The sequence below is a fragment of the Heterodontus francisci genome, chromosome 14, assembly GCF_036365525.1.
Source record: "Heterodontus francisci isolate sHetFra1 chromosome 14, sHetFra1.hap1, whole genome shotgun sequence".
In the NCBI taxonomy this organism is placed as follows: Eukaryota; Metazoa; Chordata; class Chondrichthyes; order Heterodontiformes; family Heterodontidae; genus Heterodontus; species Heterodontus francisci.
The window spans coordinates 89,495,666-89,510,546 of record NC_090384.1 but is presented as its reverse complement, the minus strand read 5'-3'; the positions used below and the strand labels follow the sequence as shown (position 1 = coordinate 89,510,546).

General features: G+C 44.4%; 1 protein-coding gene across 2 annotated transcripts in view; it reads left to right on the top strand.

Moving 5' to 3' along the window:
- prmt3 (protein arginine methyltransferase 3) overlaps positions 1-14,881 on the top strand; it is a 291,866-nt gene that overhangs the window by 84,208 nt on the left and 192,777 nt on the right. The gene's annotated exons all lie outside the window — the stretch shown is intronic.

Sequence of the window (14,881 nt, the reverse complement as noted above, 5' to 3'; positions counted from 1 at the left end):
CAGCACTGTAAGCAGAGTAGATGGAAGCATAAATTTACAAAGCGATATTGATAGATTAAGTGAATGGAAAAAAACTGTGGCAAAAGGATTTCATTGTAGGCAAATGTGAGGTCATTCATTTGGACCTGAACAGGGTACTTTCTCAATGGTGAAAAGCTAGAAACAGTGGCAGTCCAAAGAGACTTGTGAGTCTAGGTATATAGATTATTAAATTATCATGAACAGGTACAGAAAATAATCAAAAGGTTAATGGAATGTTCACCTTTATATCTAGAGGACTGGAATACAAGAAGATGGAAGTAATGCTAAGCTATACAAAGCCCTGATTAGACCACGCCTGAAGCCCTTTGAGCAGTTCTGGGCACCACACCATAGGAAGGACATATTGACCTCGAATTGAGTGCAGCATAGATTTACTAGAATGATACCTGGACATCAAATTACAAAGAGAGATTACACAAACTAGGGTGGTATTCCTTGGAATTTAAAAGGTTAAGGGATGATTTAATCAAAGTGTTTAAATATTAAGGGGAACAGGTAGGGTAATTAGAGAGAAACTATTTCTGCTGGTTGGGGAATCTAGGGCTGGAATTTTAGGCACCCCCCACCCCCTCCCCCAGGAGTGGCCGAGAGGTTGGGGGGGGGGGCGTAAAATTTAGTGGAAGGCTGTGGGGGGTGAGGTTCCGTTCCCATCACCTACCAGCCCCTGCTGCTATTTTACCAGCAGCGGGGGGAGATGGCAAGCAGCCTACCTGCCCCAGCCCAATTGAGGCCCTTAAGTGCCCAATTAATTGCCAGCTAGTGGGGGAGGGAATGGTGGAGTGGCGTCCTGATTGGGCACTCTGTGCCCCACGGAGGGGCACCCCAGATGCATGGGCCGCCCCTGCTAGATCCCTGCACTTTGACACCCATCCACCTCACCGGGGCCCAACCAGTTGTCCCTGGCGAGGCCCTACCCCAAATCACCTTTTCTGGGGCCTCCCCCATTGTTGCTGGTCCTAGCTGGGTGCAGTCCCAGCAATGGCCACCGCTCCCGATGGAGCTGCTGGGACTGAAGAGCTGTCAGTCCTCTGATTGGCTGGCAGGGCTTCCTTCCTCAGAAGTGCGGAAGTCCCAACGTGGCCAATTGAGGGCCTGGACCATGTAAAATTGCTGCGTGGCTTCCAGGCCTGGTGGAGGTGGACTTGTCCCCGACTTTTTAGCTAATGGGTGGGGCTACCGCTGCAGCATAAAATACTGGCCTAGGACATGGCAGCATAGTCTAAAAATTAGAGTCATACCTTTATCTTTCGCAAATGGCAATTCATGCGAGATCAGTTGTGAACTTTAAATCTGAGATTGATGGGTTTTTGTTAACCAAAGGTATTTAGGGATATGGGGAAGGTGGGGGGGAGGTGTGGTTGTAATATTGCAGGTCACCCATGATCTTACTGAATGGCAGAACAGGTTCAAGGGGCTAAATGGCCGCCTTTTGTTCCTGTGTTGTATTGCAACATGAAAGGCACTGTACAAATGTAAGTTAGTTCATTCTTAAACATGCTGGTCAAGATTGGGAACTTTCTGTGTGGATTGTTGCAGTGAACCAGCTCTGAATAACTGTGTTTGCAATCCCCAAGGACCACTAGCAAACTTGCTGACCCCAATTTAGGAAACCAAAAAGAAATGGCCAAGATTTTACTTTTATAAATTTTACTTTCACACTCAAACCAAAACCAACATAAATTAAACATGAACTAACAGTTATATCAGGATCGATGTATATATCTTAAAGGTTACACATTAATTAGCAGATGCATCAAGGAAAGTCCTTACAGTCCGCTGATCAGTCTCACAGCACAACCATACCAGGATCTTTCTCAGGTAGCTTTTAAAGACTGGTCCTCTAGGATGCAGATGTGGAAGTAATGATGTCCTTTTGATAGCAAGTGATGTAGTTTTCCCTTTAGCGGTTCGAACTTATCACCTCATAAACCACTTCAGCCTTGCCACTGCTGTCCTGATGACGTGGCTCCACTGTTAACTTTTCAGTCGCTGAAGACAGTGGTAGCAATTTGTATCTTCTAAGGGTCAGTTACCAGAAAACAGGTTCCAATTGAAAGAACTTGTCCTTTTAACCAACAGTTCTCAACATTTTCCAGTTCGGCAGCCCTGGGAGACTCTTTTAAAACCAACAACACTCAGCTCTGCAGCTGACTTCTTGTGAAAACCACGCAGCCTTTTTCTGGCTTAACACTCCCTGGTGTTTTCTTAACAAACTTGCACAGCTTTTCTCTTTGCTGGCTTAACACCCTGTGTAGACTTCTTTTCAAACTGAAACTAAAAATCCCAATCGCATGTATCAAACATCGCTTTCATTGTTCAGTTTCCTTGCTGGTGCTGTTCATTTCTGAATCTTTGCAGGGTATCCTCTTCTGTCTGTTTCAAATTTATTTCTCCCTGTTTCAAAATTATAACTATTTCTTTCTTCTGTCCTTGTTTAAGTCTCTGTCTTCCTCCCTCTCCCCATCATTCTGCCAGCAGGGGTGTCAGCCTGTGCTGCTTTACTTTTTCTTTTCTCTCGGGGCTGGATTTTGTTGAGCTCATGGCGTCGGGCTCCGTGGCGGGGGCAGGGGTGGGAGGTTGGCCGGCAGATCAGAGTGGCAGTGGCCCGCCACGGAGCCCGATGCCGGGAATGCTGGGCCCGATCTTCCCGGCAGTGGGAAAGCTTCGTGGTGGCACATCCATCACTCTGTGGCAAGACCTGGATTTCAATATTCAAATCGGCTTTTTAAATACGTTTAAATGGAGGTCGGAGCGATCTCACCAGCCGTTCCGGATCTTCCGAACGACGTGTGGCACTCCCGGGCCTTCACTTTCCTGTCCAGGGAAAGCTGGAGCCACTGAGGTGGGGAACGGGGGAACTCTGCATTTGTAGTGAAGTTAGTGGTGTTGGATGTTGGGGGAGGCGGGGGGTGGGGCAGTGGGAAGGGGTCAGCTCTGCACTTAGTACAGTTGAGATAGAAAAGGGGTCATCTAGGCTACTCTGGTGTCGTTGTGGGAGGGAGGGGAGGAGTGGGGCCGGAGGGTGGGTTGCAGTTGTGGGAGTGACTGTCAACTTTGATCTGTCAACACAGGCCTGGCAGCCCTTCAAAAATGGTGCCAGCGCCTGCATAGAAGCAGGCAATGCTGTGATTGGCTGGGGCGGGGGTGTGGGGTGGGGAGTGCGCCCTGCATGTTATAATGAGCCACCAGGCTGAAGAGCGTGGCGGCGCGCGGCCTGTGCATGTGGGCTGCCATTTTTCTCGCCCGCTGCTGCTCCTGGCGACGCGACAACAAAATGCAGCCCGTGGTGTGACAGCAAGAATAGGAGAAAGTTGGTGTGAGAGTAAAAAAGAAAGAGATGGTTGCCATTTATAGAGGTATTTGACCGGGAGAGGCGAAATCAGGCTGGAGAGGAGGACGGCTTTGGGAAGAATGTTGAACAGGAAAGAGGGACAGAAGAATAGAGCAACTTGGAGAGGGAAATACTTTGGTCTTGAGAGGGGGACAAGGGAATACATTGATCTGGAGAAGGAGACTGGGGAAGACAGTGATCTGGAGAGAGGAACAAGGTAATATATTGGACGACGTGAATATATTGGTCTGGAGAGGGGGACGGGAGAATATATTGGTCTGGAGAGGGGGATGGGAGAATATATTGGTCTGGAGAGGGGGACGGGAGAATATATTGGTCTGGAGAGGGGGACGGGAGAATATATTGGTCTGGAGAGGGGGACGGGAGAATATATTGGTCTGGAGAAGGGGACGGGAGAATATATTGGTCTGGAGAGGGGGACGGGAGAATATATTGGTCTGGAGAGGGGGACGGGAGAATATATTGGTCTGGAGAGGGGGACGAGAGAATATATTGGTCTGGAGAGGGGGACGGGAGAATATATTGGTCTGGAGAGGGGGACGGGAGAATATATTGGTCTGGAGAGGGGGACGGGAGAATATATTGGTGTGGAGAGGGGGACGACGAGAATATATTGGTGTGGAGAGGGGGACGACGAGAATATATTGGTCTGGAGAGGGGGACGGGAGAATATATTGGTCTGGAGAGAGGGACAAGGAAATACATTGGCCTGGAGAGGGGGACAGGAGAATACAGTGTTGTAGAGGGGTTGACAGGTAGTACATCTGTAGAATGTTCACTGAATGGGGAATTACAGCACTCTGACGAGGGGGAGAGGGAAGCATGTTGATCTGGAGCGGGGGATGGGGGACGTATAGCATTCTGAAGAGGGTGACAGAGAAAAACATAAGGCAGCTTTCCTGTGGAATCAGGGTTTTTTTTCCAATTTTCATCAGGTCAACACTGCTGGATGCCAGAGTTCCCAAAGGAATAGCAACAGTAGTAGAGCAGCTGGACTGTGACAATTTAATGTAGTGGAGGTGAATGTAATACCTGTATAATAACACTGCAGTATTTTTAATTTATTATGGTATTGCTGTGGTGAAGAAAATCTTTTTTAAATGATTTCTTTTATGTGGTTCCTAATATATTTTCTAGGTCTCGAATCACTGCAGCTCAATGGTCTGTCACAAAGTTAAGTTCCTTTAAAGGTCACTGTATAAGAAGGGATTTTTGAAAATCTCTGCAGTAATTAGACTAGGCTTGAGAAATTGCTAATAAGCACAGCGCAACTGTTTAATATTCATTATTTCACCCTATTCAATTTAAAAACAATGGATACACAGAACCATTTTATAAGCTAATGGTTTACTTTCTGAGCTGTAACAGCTCACTGGTTGTGTATTAAAATTAAACATTGCAACTGTTTGTTCCGACTCATGTGAATTGTTGAACAGTGTGGTGTTTTGGAGACAGATACTGCAGGGAGTGTGACGGTGGGGATCAGTTCCAAAACCCTAGCAGTAGAATAGACTTATCAAGAGCAGGGGGAGTGACTTGATAATAAAAATGAAAAGAATACATTTAGGACTTTGAACATTCATACATTTTTATGAGTTGCAGCGCTTTGTTAGAATTTTAAAAATTTGCCTATTAACAGTTCATCTCGAGAATTTACTACAACAGTTAAAACTAATATAGCCCACTTGGCTGCTTTTAAGTCGAGTGTGAATTAAAATGAACCTTGAGTGTTCCATTTTGGAATTGTTACTATTGCACTTTTTGGTTTAAATTTTCACACTAGATAGAAGAATGGCTAATATCATTCATCATGGAAATACCTTTGGGATGTAAAGTCCAATCAAAGCTTTGTCATTACGTCACTTTAAAATTGATGGAAAATAATGATTTGTTTCTGTAAATGAAAATCGGTTGTTGTGGACTATTCTTTTAATGACTTGCATTGGGAATGTGTGAAATAATTTACAATTCTTCCTCATTTATTAATTCTCCATGTTGGATTAGAATTATTCATCATCTGTAATGGGGGGAGCTCATTGTTCTATTAGGAGCTGAACTTGCCAGTCTGATTGAATCATTTGTTTCTCTTACTCCTCCTTTCTCCCTTTGCCCACTTTGCTTAAGCTGAATGCACTGCCTGAAAGGGTGATGGAAGCAAATTCAATGCTAACTTTCAGAAGGGAATGGGATAAGTACTTGAAAAGGAAAAACTTGAAGAGCTATGAGGGAAGAGCAGGAGAGTGGGATTAATCGGATAGCTTTCCAAGACCCAGCGCAAGCATGATGGAGTGAAGGGTCTCCTGTGCTGTATGATTCTGGGGGGGCACTGCAGGGGGAATTTCATGCTCTCCTCCACTCATTTGGAGGCAGGGAGAGCATTTAATCAGGCATCAGAGGGGGGGGGGGGCGACCCCGCCACCTTCCCTCCTGCACCCCAATTAAGTCCGTGGTAAGAAGGCCCGTAGTTGGCCTTCCTGCCCCGCTGCAAATTACGGCCCTTACGTGGGAAATTAATACCCAGTTAAGGGCCTTATCCCGCCTCCGCCGGTATTAGCCCAGCAGCGGGTGGGCCTGTCGCTGCATATGGAGCACACCATGCAGGTTGCTTGCCGGCTCCCGGGGGGAATGTCCCTCGCTAATAGGTACTTAGTGCCCGATTAAGGGATCCAGCATCGGGAAGGGGGTGGGGGGGAGCCTGCTGAGAGCCACCGCACCCCCCCACTTTGCTGCCAACCCCCCCCAAACCCTCCCTCCCCCCGCCCCCCCCCCCCCCCCCAACACCCACCCCACAAAACCCCTCCTGCCCTGACTCATCTGTGGCCTGGGCCCCTCACCTTCAGTGCGTCCATTATCGGCAGCAGCTGCCTCTGTGATGGCGCTGCTCAGTGAAAGAGCTGCCGACCTCTGATTGGCCGGCAGCTCTCAGCAGGCGTGACTTCTGTCGCTGGGGTCCTTAAGTGCAGAATTGGTACGTAATGCAGTGGGCCTTTCCCAGCGGAGGTGACATGGGGTTCTTGCCGGCGCTTCAGCATGTAGCTGAGACCACCACCACCCACGTAAAATCCCTTCCCAAGTGGCCTTGTTGTGACCTCTCTCCGTTAGATTTTTTCTGCTGTTTATTGCACTGTCACACTGTTTTTACATGAAAAAAGTGTTGTTGCTCCAGAACATACTGTCAGATTTCAAGCAAATTTAACACCATCTTTGCTGGTACTCGTGGACCCACAGGTACTTAATGTATGCACGATGATGCTATTGAAATCTTTCGGAATATTAAGAGGCATCATGGTATGATGGAAAGATTCAAATACTTTTCACTGACTCTTCTGTCACCAGTTAGTGAGTGTCATTTGATACTTTAGAACTGGCCCAAGCACTGCTGGCATCGCTACAAGCATCCTCTCTACCACTCTTTGCCAATTCGGGTGTGGGATTACACTACTTAACTTTTTAATTTTAAAATTGGAAAGCAGCTTCTTTTCTCACTGTTAAGGAACTGTCATGGATTTTTGATGAAGGTGAGGAATTTCACTATTCATGGTCAAATCCCTGGTGACTCCTGCATAACTGTCCAAAACAATTAGATGTTTGGTTCAGAATCTCAAATGGGTATTGTCAGTTAAGCAAGGTAACATTCCAGCACCAGCGAATGTCTCTGTGCCGGATATATCAGGTCCCTGACTCCATGGTCATGAGCTACCTTTTCTTGATGCAATTTTCTCAGTCTGCACCGTTATGCCGCTGGTTAATCACACCTTAGAAAACTTAAAAGGCAGCAGGAGTAGTGCCTCCTTTTTGGGCCATTTTAATTGAAATCAAACCACTTCAGATGTTTCTGCTTTTATTGCTGTGCATAGTGAAATGTGTTCACTGGCTCACCATATTGGTCTTGAAACTCTGCTGTAGAAAAAAAGTTAAGCAAACTCCAGTTGGCAGCAGGGAACATCTTGGGAGTGGATGTCTGGAAAAAATTGAAGGATCTTTATAGCATTCTTCATGCATGAACTGCATTTACTTATGTTAGTTTTTTTAATGCTGTTATGACCGACTGTTCAGGTCAAAGCCCCCAATCAAAATATACGATTCTGATTGTGGTGGGAGAAACGCACCATTAATTCAGTCCCGTCCCTCCACAGATCGCCTAACATATCATTTTAAACTTTCCAAATTAAAGAAAGACCCAGCCAAATTGTACCATTTATTAACCCCCGAATGAGGCTAACCAAACCAGGTGTCTTTAGATCAACAAATGACCTGTTTAATTAGAAAAACTAAATTCTTAAACAGCACTAAGAGATAAACAACATTTAAAATAGAAAAAATTAGAGACCTTGCATATTTATGCTCCTGCCAAGGTGACATCTTCCAATGTGGAATATTCCAAGGTTGCTTGAAGTCCTTACAGCTGTCCGATGGGGGAAAAAAGGTTCTCCAACAGTAGAACAGTCTGTAGTCTAATTCAGCAGTTGAATTGATGCTCTTCTTTTCCAGCGATGAATTTCAACAATTACAGTTCAGTAGTTAAAGGAATTTGGTTATTTTCTTTTAAGAAATTAATCTGGCTTGGCATCAGAATTCTGAGAGTATAATAAATAGGATTTAAATAAACCAAGAGAGAGTTCTCATTTCCTTCAGTATATGCTGGTCCAGCTGTCTGTCTGATTCTCTGTTAACTGTGTGTCAAAAGCCAGTTTTTCAACTAGTTTCAACTGTCAATCGGCAACAAAATATCTGGTGTCTTTGGTCCTGAATGGCTGTATCCTATGGCAACGTGAATACACTCTTTGAATCACAGTCTCTGAGTGGCTATATCCCGGGGCAATGAGAATGCATTTTATGACACAGTCTCTGGAGCTTGTTGACTTAAAGCAGTACTGCTCCTTTTCCCACCTTAAAGGCACACTGCATTCTTCCCGGGGGAAAAAAACTACAGGATCATAACGTCTCCTCCTCTGGCGGAATGAAACACCATTCCTGAAATGTGTTTCATTACAATGTGTAAAAAAAAAAATACAACTTGGAAAAAAAACTAACTTTTTTTCGCATTTACAGGCATGCACTTTTCTAAAATGTTAAGATTACAACAACAAGTTCCAACAGAACATTTGCGGCTTTAAATTTGCAAGAGGTTTCAAATTTCCAAGCATAGTCTTCCAATTGTTCTGTGTTTTCCTTCCACGTGTCCCTATTGTCCATCACCTCGGCGAGGTGAACTGCACAGCGAGGAGCACTGACCACTACTGGGTTCACTATTCTCTGAGAATTTTCTCGAGTACCCCTTAATCTGTTTGGCATCACTTGACACTGGAAAACCCTGTCCGGTGTAACAGAAGCTAATTTTTTCTCACCCTGGGGTGTCAAAGGAATTTGACAGGTTTTCTCCAACACATTTGTCTCTTTAAGACACATGATGTTGCCCACTCTGTCCATACAGTCCTTTAAATGAGAATTTGGGGAGGAGTCTGCCTTTTTTGCCACAGTAACCTTTCTAGAGTCTATGCAAATTTGAGCCGACCCACCAGGTTTAGGTATCAAGACCACCTGCGAATTCCAGCTGTCTTGACTAGGTTCAACTAAGCTGCCCTTCAGCATGCATTGTACCTCTGCTTCCACTTGGGCCTGTCTGTCTGGACCTAAGCGGCAAGGATGTCGTTTTAAAGGAATGGTTCCCCCTATACCCACATGTGTGACTAAGGTTGTACATCCTGGCTTATCCCTACAAACTTTTTGAAATGTTGTGAAAACCCTGGTTAAAACTTCACACTGTTTTGTCTCTAAGTGTAAAAGCTTATTGTTTAATTTTTCCGGCCATTCTGTATTCGCTAATTGGATAGTTGGAGGTTCAATCTGAGAATTTCCTAGTCCTGCTTCTGCCTCATCCTCACTATCCTTTTCCTTCTCAACAGTCCCGATTACCTGACATAACTGTACTGGCTTATCCTCCTCCCTGTGGTGATATTATTTGAGCATATTAATGTGTCACAACCGGTTCTTCTTCCGGCGATCAGGGGTGTCAAGTAATCTACCTTACCCACTCTTTTGATCACTCTATATGGGCCATTGAACCGTGCTTTCACTGGTTCTCCCTGTGATGGTAACAACACTTCTACTTCATCCCCTGATTTTATGGTAGGTTGTGGTTTTCCCACCATTTGACAGGTATGGCATGTCGATACAAAATTGTCTCACATCCTTTGTAAGATCTGGCCAGTAATAATGTTTGCTTATGTGTGATTTGGTCTTCTGAATTCCCCTATGTCCTGCAAAAGGAATGTCGAGTGCTAATATTAATAATCCTTGGTGATATTTAGATGGTACAACTGTCCAGTCTTTGCCAGCAGATCTATCAGGCGGTCTCCATTTCCTCCTCAAAACCCCATTTGCCATATAATAGCTTCCCAGACCTCCTTTTGCCGCAGCTTCTGACAGAGTCGTCTGTGCTATTCAGTATATCTCTGGATCAGCTTGCTGTGCTGCAATGAAAGGCGATCTGTGAAACAACTCATTTAGAATATCTAAATCCCCAAATAAGGTTTGAAATGTTTGGCTATCTATTTGTGGTGCCCCTTTTACCTCAGACAATGGATCCTGTTTAGCCATTTCTCGGGTAACTACACACGCAGGAAATATTCCCGGAACTTGTTCCTGTAATTGCTCCGTTTCCTTAATTTCACTTGGTTCCTCTGTAATTATAGGAGAAACTGATACTTTTGATCCAGCCAAATCATTTCCTAGGAGTAGATCAATTCCCTTTTACAGGTAAACTGTTGACAACACCTACAGTTATTATCCCAGATATTAAGTCACTGTCTAGGCGTAGTTTATACAAAGGTACGGGTATACATTCCCCACCAATTCCATTCACTAAAACTTTAGCTTTCAAGGTGCTCTCTGGTGGAAACCTCGTATCTTTCCCCAGCAAGAGAGTTTGGGTTGCTCCTGTGTCCCTGAGTGTAATGATAGGTTTTCCTGCCTCACTTACAGGATACGGAGTTACTCTCCCCTTTTACAAAAATTCTTTATAACTCACAGGTATTTTGTTCTTAACCTCGACACTTCTTTTAGTTTTAGTATCTGGTTTCACATTCACAGTTGTCGTTAAAGCTATAACCTGGTTTGCTACACTCTCAGTCAGAGTCTTTTCCTCTGCACTAGCATTGCATACCCCAACAAGTCCAATGGGTTTACCTTGCAATTTCCAGCACTCTGAATGAAGATGACCCGTTTTGTGGCCATGATAACACTTTGGCTTGCGAACCTCGCTTCTACCCTCAGCATCTTCCTTTCTGACCTGAGGAGGTGATCCTGGGGCATTCCCAGCTGTTCCTTCTTCTCCCCGGCTACTTGCCTTCCTTTCACTCTCCCACTTTCTATCCTTCTCGGATTTATGGGGTGACAGACAAAATAGCTCAAAAGCTCACAAGCTCAAAATCATCAGCAATCTCTGCTGCTTGCCTAGCCTTCAAAACTTTCAGGTTATCTATATGAGTTCTCACTTCTGAAGGAATGGAGTTTTTAAACTCTTCTAGGAGAATTAATTCTCGAAAGTTCTCATATGTGTTTTCTATCTTTAATGTCCGTATCCAACGGTCAAAATTCATTTGCTTCACCCTCTCAAATTCTAAATATGTCTGCCTAGCCAATCTCCGTAAATTCCTAAACTTCTGATGGTAAGCTTCAGGGACTCACTCATACGCAGCGAGAATAGCCTTTTTCGCCATCTCATAATCTGCAGAAGCTTCTTCAGAAAGCATGGCATAAGCTTCATGAGCTCTGCCTACAAGCCTGCCCTGCATGAGCAATGTCCAGCTTTCTTTCGGCCATTTCATCTGTTTGGCTATTTTTTAAAAAGATATGAAAAATGCTTCTACGTCCCTTTGCTCGGACATAGGAAGAGACTGTATTAATTTAAACAACTTTGCGCTGGGTCCTGACCGAAATTCAGATTCTTCCTGACCCGAATTTTCTCTGGATTCAAGACTACCCTCTTGCTTAGTTCCATCTCTTTTAACTTAAGTTTCCTCTCTTTTTCACTTTCTCTTCGAAGTTCAAGTTTTTTTTTATTGCGGTTGCTTTTTCTTTTTCCCTTTCCTCTTTCTTCCAGTTCAAGTTTTCTTAATTCTTTTTCGGCCTCAAGTTTTTTTCATTTCTAACTGAATCCTAGCCAATACCACTGCATCACTCTCGGACCTACTACCTTCTTGTCTCTCGTATTTGCTTTCTTGTTCCTCGTATTCCCCTTCCGCATCATCATCATCATCTTCTACTAATTCCAGATGTTCGGCTATTATGTCAATTATCTCTGCTATTTTAGCACCTGATTTCAATTCCAACCCCAATTTTGCTGCCAATTATTTTAATTTGTTCTTAGTTAAAGTTATCAAGTCATTCGGGGAAACATTCTGTTTTCCCGAAAACTCTGCTACAACCACTAATGCCATGACAATGGTATAGATTCTACCTTAATATACAAGAGACATGGTTCTTTTATTTCTTTGTAATTGGCGTTAGATTTAGATCCCAACAACCGAGTTTCCAATTGATATGATCCCAGACGCAAGAACAATTAAATATGATGCCAACGCTAAACCCCAATTTAAATGTTATCCCAGAGACAAGTAACTAATACGATTCCAAATGCGAGCCCTCCAAATTAGTCCGATTCTGATCCCAGACACGAGCCACCGTATTAAATATGATTCAATCCTGGACGAGCCCCCAATTAATATGTTACGACCGACTGCTCAAGTCAAAGCCCCCAATCAAAATATACGATTCTGATTGTGGTGGGAGAAACGTACCGTTGGTTCAGTCCCGTCTCTCCAAAGATTGCTTAACATATCATTTTAAACTTTCCAAGTTAAAGACGCAGCCAAATTGTACCATCTATTAACCCCCGAATGTGGCTAACCAAACCACGTATCTTTCGATCAACAAATTAACTGTTTAATTAGAGAAATTAAATTCTTAAAAACTGGTAAGATATAACACATTTAAAATAGAAAAATTTAAAGGCCTTGCATATTTACGCTCCTGCCAAAGTGAAATCTTCCAATGTGGAATATTCCAAGGTTGCTTGAAGTCCTCACAGCTATCCAGTGGGGAAAAAGAAGGTTCTTCAATAGTAGAACAATCTGTCTAATTCAGCAATTGAATTGATGCTGTTCTTTTCCAGCAACGAATTTCAACAATTACAGTTCAGTAGTTCAAGGAATTTGGTTATTTTCTTTTCCGAAATTTATCTGGCTTGACATCAGAATTCTGAGAGTATGATAAATAGGGTTTAAATGGACAAAGAAGTAAGGGCAGGTAGCGCAGGAGTCCCCAGAGGACATCCCACTTTCTAACCGATATTCAGTTCTGAGTACCAATGAGAGAGAGAGTTTTTCTGGAGAATGCACCGAAAGTCATGACCAGAATTTCATGGCTGACTCAGCAGTGCTGGGATGGAGAAAAAGGGACAAGAGGGTAATAATGGTAGGGGATGCTATGGTTAGAGGAACAGATAGGCGTTTCTGTGGTCACAGACGTGATTCCAAGATGGTATGTTGCCTCCCTGGTGCAAGGGTCTTGGATATCACTGCGGGGCTACAAAGTATTCTGGAGGGCGAAGGTGCACACCCGGAGGTCATGGTCCATGTTGGTAGACATAGGTAGAAAGAGGGATGAGGTCCTGCAAAAAGAATTTAGGGAGCTAGGTGGCAGATTAAAAAGTAGGACCTCAAGGGTAGTAATCTCTGGGTTTCTTCCGGTACCACTGGCAAGTGAGTATATTAATAGGAGGTTAGAGCAGATGAATGCATAGTTGAGGAGATGGTGCAGGAGGGAGGGCTTTAGTTTCCTGGATCACTGGGCCTGTTTCTGGCGAAGGTGGGATCTGTATAAGATGGACGGGTTGCACCTGAACCGGAACAGGACCAGCATCCTTGCTGGGAGGTTTGCTAGTGCTTTTGCGGGGGTGGGGGGGTTAAACTAATTTGGCAGGGGGATGGAATACAGAGTGGAAGCACAGTAGGGGGTGTTGTACAATCAAATATAAATGAGAAACCAAGTCAGTCTGGAGGGCAGAGTAAATGTAGACCTGTTAAGGCTCAAGCAAATAATGCCAGGCTGGATTGTATCTATTTTAATGCAAGGAGTCTTACTAATAAGGCGTTGAGGGCGTTGATTAACACAGGGGAAAATGTTTTTATTGCAATCACTGACACATGGTTGAGGGAACGGCAGGACTGCAGCTTAATATCCCAGGGTGTAGAATCTTCAGACATGATAGGGGAGGGGGTAAAAGAGGAGGTGGCATTGCACTGTTGATCAAGGAGTCAATTACTGCAGTAAGGAGGGATGATATCTTAAACGGTTCCTCTAATGAGGCCATATGGGTAGAACTTAAAAACAAAAGGGGAACTATCAGTTCCGAACAAGGGTCACTGACCTGAAACGTTAACTCTGCTTCTCTTTCCACAGATGCTGCCAGACCTGCTGAGTGGTTCCAGCATTTCTTGTTTTTATTTGGGGACTATCACTTGGCTGGGAGTGTACTACAGGCCTCCAAACAGTCAGGCAGTGATAGAGGAGCAGATATGTAGGCAAATCTCAGACAGGTGCAAAAATAATAGGGTAATAATAGTAGGGATTTCAACTTCCCCTATATTAGAGGGGATAGTATTAGTGCAAAAAGCTTAAAGGGAGCTTTCAACTGCATTCAGGAGAGCTTTTTGAGCCAGTACATAGAGAGTCCTACAAGAGGAGGAGCAGTACTGGACTTAATCCTAGGGAATGAAGCCGGACAAGTGGTAGAAGTGGCAGTGGGGGAGCATTTCGGGGATAGTGACCATAACTCTAAGATTTAAGGTTGTTATGGAAAAGGACATAGAGGGACCGCAAATAAGAGTACTGAATTGGGGGAAGGCAGATTTCAATATGTTAAAACAGGATCTGGCCAAAGTGAACTGGAAGCAGCAGCTTATAGGAAAGTCTACATCAGACCAGTGGGAGTCATTTAGAAAGGAAATTGCGAGGGCTCAGGTCCAGCATGTTCCCGTAAAGGTGAAGAGTAGGACCAATAAGTCCAGGGAACCCTGGATGTCAAGGGATATAGAGGATTGGATCAGGCAAAAAAAGGAGGCGCATGGCAGATTCTTCTTCTTTGGCCTCCTTGTCTTGAGAGACAATGGGTAAGCGCCTGGAGGTGGTCAATGGTTTGTGAAGCAGCGCCTAGAGTGGCTATAAAGGCGAATTCTAGAGTGACTGACTCTTCCACAGGCGCTGCAGATAAAATTGGTTGTCAGGGCAGTTACACAGTTGGCTCTCCCTTTGCACTTCTGTCTTTTTTCCTGGCAACAGCTAAGTCTCTTTGACTTGCCACTCTTTAGCCTCGAATTTATGGCTGTCTGCCAGCTCTGGCAATCACTGGCAACTAACTGCCATGATTTGTGGTCATTGTCACAGGACTTCATGTCGAGTTTGCAGATTTCTTTAAAGCGGAGA